Genomic DNA, 6,062 nt, shown 5'->3' with positions numbered 1-6,062 from the left:
GAGATGGGTAACAAATCAACAAAGGATAGACTTTTGAAATTTACTGCTTTCCGTAATGGCGGACACTCGCCAGTTGTGGATTGGAAATGGCAGTAACTCACATCAGGAAACCATCTCTCCATCTGTGCAGTTAACACTGGTATGCAAGGATGCAGGTACGTGACAGGAGCTTAATGGGTGGGACCATCATCAGTTTGGAACAAAGACCTTAACATCTCTGAGGGTACTGAGACACATTTCTGCAATTGCTGCAGAAATAGTCAAGTTCATCATGTTCCTCACAGATGACTGTGACAGGCATCCAGGGACAAAGGATATGCAAACACATGGTTGTGTGTTAGGGCAGGGCTGAGACATCAATGGTGAAGAATACCATATGCAAGAGGTCACACTTCAGTGATATTCTATCATTTCCTTTTTCGAGGAAACGGTTGAGACTTTACAAAAAATAGCTACAGCTTCTCTTAATTTCTTCCCCTCTGGTTAACCCCGATTTCTTTACAATACTATGTACATATGATACTTTCTTTAAGCTAGCTCACACTTTCCTTCACAGGTTCTGGCCTTGTAATATTTCCTAGTGGTATTTGGCTTTGAGACAGATACTGAAAGCTCAACACTAGGGAGAATACTGGGTGAAAGTGGTGGGAAGAAAAAAAAGGTGACCACATCAGCAGTGGCTTGATAAGAAGGAAAAAAAAATGGCTATATCCACAGCACTTGAAATTTTACTTTGGGTGGGAAGCAGGAGAGGAGACTGTGGGACCTTGAACAAGCTGTGCTGACTGCCTTAGCACATGGTGTTAGCTATGCTATCATCTTTAGAAACATTCTCCATGGAAGATATAATAAGATTCACATCTCTACTTCGGTGCTTGTGGTATACCAAGAAGATGGCCATATCAGAGAGGGGTGAAACAGAACTGTGTTTTCCTAGCATATTGTTGGAAAGAAGGGTGAGTAAAAAGGGAGGTGGGTGGGTGGTGGAGGAATGGAAGAGAAATCTTGTAAATACTCTCTCACAACTGTAAAAATTGTATGTAATTTGACCATTTCTGAAGATTTTTCTAATATCTAAATAGGGGGATAATCTTCAGCTCAGCATTAAATGTTTGAGGGGATTAGCTATCATTCCCGGTCAGACGGATAGCGATAATTCACACTTCACAAGTCTCCCAGTAGCTAGACTTTAATAACTTCAGTAAGGTTAATAATTATCCTGTAAAATTACCTGGCACTTGAACTGGCAACCGGTTTTACTGCCTGGAGGTGACTGTTAAACAATCTGTGTCTATTGGCAAGCAGCACTGCACGTACACCCTTGCAAATCCCTTCCCCCATGATGGGTATATGAAATTGCATGGCATATTCAAATACTGATTACTTATTTTTTGTACCCTGTGTGTGTTTATCACCTCAGATACCAGAAGATATATGAAGTGTGTCCTCCAAGGCAATGTCGACTCCAGCTTGGAGCGGACACTGAAATAGGTCATTGGTACCTGTGATTTTGTTAATTTAGGCAGATGTGGTCAAACCTGGGCTTTAAACCATGGCTGTAAGGAAGATACCTGCCACTGCTGTTTTAGGCATCTCTGTGCTATGCCCTGATTAAAAACTTGCTTTTGACACATCCCAGCTGTGAACATATGCTGTGTGTTATTTAGTCCTGATCACGTTGCCTCAGAAGCCAATGGCAGGAGCATTTGGTGAGAAAGTGCATGGGATTTGCAAGTGAGAGATAGGATGTTATCTAGACAATTGTTTTATTTGAGAGGTTTGGACATATTCCAAAAGAGGCATTAATTATTAGTGATGGTGTGGCTGACACTGGTTTGCTTTATTAGCTAGGAAGACCATGATTTGATTTTAAATAAATTGACCAATGTTGCCCAAGCAGGTGGTAAATCCCCCATACCTCTACTGGCAAAACCGTGAATGCAGATAGCTCATACATTCCATAGGCGGAAATCTGAGTGTGTTGATTTTCCAGTGTTCATTCTGATATGGATAGGTCTGTTCACCACAAGTATTTTCCACATTTGGCTTATCACTGCAACATGAGATCTGTCAGCATCAAGGAATGCTTGGGGCTGACCTTTGCAAAACAGGAATCAAGCTAATAAGCCACATCAGTCTTGGTGTTTGTGGCTTCCTCACCACATTCAATTTCCAGATTGAGCGTTGCCATTTCAACGGACTTAAAGAACAGAAAAAAAGAAAGAAACGTTCCAGTGAACCTCATAATTTCTGAGCACCCAGTGGGAAAAGTCTGCCTACAGGGAATATTAGCTGATAGCAGCACAAAATCAACAAGAGGAAAGAATGAACTAAATCTCAGTATATTTGCTATATTTTATTGGTTTTGCTGTACATTTATGAAGGCCCTATTTACTAATGTGCTTCTCTAACCTGCGGGCAAATATACCTTGACATATGGCAATTATGTGTGGTCACTGCCTATGTTCATGTAAATCCAGGTCCAGGATTATAGACAAGGGATGAGCTACGCCCTTAAGATGTTTGACTGATGTCACAATATTTCTCTGAGAAGACCTAGCTACAAACAGGACTCAAAACACATTTTAATCTGGAGCTGAAACCTTTTATTTGGATTTAGTCTTAATTTTTAATATCAGGCCATAAAAAGGACCCTGTGACCCTGTCTTTATGGCATGAAGAAGTAAGAATTAAACAATATTAATCTACAAATTTGGTTAGGGTAGAACCCTCTACAGTATTTGAATGCTTAAGGGTCTTTGCTCAAGGGTCAGTTGGACTGGTACAACTAAACATTTACATATTTCCCTTGTAATTCTTCACATATGTGAAGACAAGCTCCTAGTTTGAGGTTGGCCAAATGTGAATCAGCAAAATAGTGTATACTTGACTCTGTGTGTAAAGACGGTCTCATTTTGAAAATTTACATCTCAAATTAATTTCCTTTCTTTTATATATTTGATATTTTTTGTGTCAGCTGAAGATGTCTTTTAGTACTTCTGACTACTACATTCTTGGTAGAAACTCTTTTCCTGGTGCAAAAGGTTTTTCTTGTGCAAAAGTGCTTGAGGGAGAGTTTCAATGGTAAATCTGCAGTATGAATGTGTAGGGCTGTTAGCTGCCTCCAAGGGATCTCCAGTAGTCTGTAGGATTATGGAAACATGCAGGTTGGCTGCTATTCCTAGCTTTCTAGGTAGTCTGTTGTGTGACTGAAGGGAAGCCAGTTAAACTCTCTGTTCCTCAATTGACTTACAACAGATAAAGAAGGATGTCTCCTTTTCTGGGGCTGTGCAAGCAAGCACCCAGGAAATTCATGATAAAACCTCCAGTTTGAAAAGTCTCTTGTCTGGATTTTTCTGTATTGTTATCAAAAACCTTAGAACTTAACAGTTCTGAGCCCTCCAAGATCCAAATATTATTCTGGCTTAACAGAAGTAAGGACAGTGAAAAGCAAGTACTAACAAAGAGTATTACAGTTTGGCTTTGTACCATCATAGAATAGGTCAAGGCAGAAGTTGTAATCACTGAAATTTCTTCCCAATAGAACAAACCAGCTGGGGATTTGGGCCCCAGGCTGAAAACACACCCAATGCATTCAGCAATCTTTAAAAAATGTATTGCTTGTCACCCCTCGCTACTTAATTAAAAAGAATGTCAGGCATTTCTGAAAAGACAGTGGGTGACTTGTCAAATGTAACAAGGAGAGAAAATAATTTCAGAAAGAAAGTCTATGTAAATTATAATAACCATCCTCTTCTACACTAAACCAGAACTACGATAATTTTAGTGATTTTTCTATGGCATTTTAAAATAAAATGTGGTTCTCTTGTTCATTCTCTGGCAATATGCCCTGAAATATTCCATTAAGTGTTTTCAATTACATGCCAGTCCCAATAGGATCTCAGTAAGAGGTTTTAAAAAGGTATCTTATCTAGTACATTATCCAATGCAGTTTGAATTCTATCAATGTTGCAATAAATAAAAATAAATTAAGTAATACAAAAAAGGTCTTGTAGCTTTGAATCAATAGACTGGATAGCAGCTGAGGAGATACACATACGTACTCTTCTCCTTAAATTAAGGTTTCAGGACTTGGTACTGGAGCAAGCTGTTTTATCTCATTTTATCTCATTTCCACCACCTTATATCAAAGTCTGTTTCGGGAATAAAAACAAAATGAAACATAAACTACATTATTATTCCTGAAAGCTTAGATGAGTGTATTTTTGAAACATATGGAGGTACATTATCTTCATTATGACACAAATTACTGCTTAAAGGTTGATCTGAAAGAGGTTACTAAGACATGCAACTAGTAGCACACTTGAGTGTTTGGCTCTGCTGTGCAGCACCAGAGTAGAATGGTGTGCATACATGTGTGCGCCTCTGCATGTGCACATGCTAATGTGCTGGCCACTGGTATTGCTACCAGAGAAGCTGATATTGTTGCTCATTCACTGGACAAGTTTATTCTATCCTTTTAAACACTTGAGGAGGTACTTAATTTTAATGATATGAAGTCGCATATTTCAGCAAAGTTAACCTCTTTATCAATGCAAACTATTTTTACTTCTTATTCCAAACTGCTCACGATAACTGTGGTGTTTAGCTTGACTGTGAGTATGGTTCCACTGAAGTCTGGAACAGAGGTGTGGAAGAGCTCATGTAATACAGTGTGGCACTTCTATTCTCTCACTTGATGGCTTGAACATTAAGCAACTCTAGGAATTCCCCTTTGAATGCTTATTTTTGAATTCTGATAGTAATCCTGCATAGAAATGATGAGAACAAACAAGTCAGCTCATTTTGAGATGGGACTTAATTTCTTGTGATTATAATCGTGTGATATAGTGGTACTGTGTATGTTGACTCTACAGTCACTTCCTGGGCCTGTGACTTAGGCCTGTATCAGGATCTTCGGATCAATTTGCTCTCCTCTGTCTTTCTCATGGACTGACAACTTCAAAGCCCATCCTCACAACCCTCTGTCCTGGGAGCCCCTTAGCCTTCACAGTGAGAAACTGTGGAAAGCCATCATTGTTTTCATATTTGATGACAGGCTGGCTGTTGGGAAGTGAAGGTAAAGAAAGGAGAGCTCCATCACTGTCCAATTTGCTTTGTTGCAAGCTTCTTAGCTTCGTGTCGTATTTTAACAAAGATTTATAACATGCTGACTGGCTCAGGCCCCAGGGTTCCTAGAAGTTAACAGTGGGGGGAGGGAACAAAAGCTGCTAATAAAAACGTAACATTGCATTATGATAATTAGCATGAAATGTGAAGATTTTATAAATTGCTTATCTGTTTTAATTATTCTTGAGACATCTGTAATATTAATGCACGGATAAAGAACAGTTAATTGGAAAATAAATGAGAGATCTAAATGTATTTTCCCCCCCTTGTGTATATAAAGGAAGCCTGGATATTAAATCTTGAACTTCCAAATTATTTCTGTTATATTGTAGAAATGTACAAATTAATCAAACATTTATTACATAAAACAAGCCTTGACAAATCTCAATTCTGATGGATTAACTAGTGAAGGAGTTCTAATGCTGAGAAACTGGTGCAGTTTGCTTCATTTTTTATAATAGTTTCTTTGTGATCACCATCACCAGCAAAATCTCTCTATACGTAAGTTTTCCTTAAGTGAAATTGCCCTTATTTTCTTCTACCTTTCACCTATGTGATTCTGCTATACAGACAACAGCATGTTTCAAGCATAAACAAAATGACTATAGGATGACAGTGATTTTCCATTAAGTCTTCTTGGGAGGTACTACAAAGCCAAACTATATGTCCCCACTGCTTGCATATATTAATGTGTTATGTACGTAAGCACATGCTTCATCTTTGAAGAATAAATGCAAAAAACAATTAACCATATGGGTAACCAGAGAGATAAAATTGAAAAGATACGAGGAGAATAAAATCTGAGAAATGTAGCAGATAGAGAGATAAACATCTTTAAATCAAAAGTAGGACTTAGAGTTTCTGCTCTGCTGCAGTTTCATGTTTATTAAAAGGATTTATCCTCGAATCATCAAGACTGAGGCCACTAGCTG

Source organism: Lepidothrix coronata, unplaced genomic scaffold (genome assembly GCF_001604755.1).
Source record: "Lepidothrix coronata isolate B3197 unplaced genomic scaffold, Lepidothrix_coronata-1.0 Scaffold289, whole genome shotgun sequence".
Lineage (NCBI taxonomy): Eukaryota > Metazoa > Chordata > Aves > Passeriformes > Pipridae > Lepidothrix > Lepidothrix coronata.
This window is presented reverse-complemented; position numbering follows the sequence as displayed.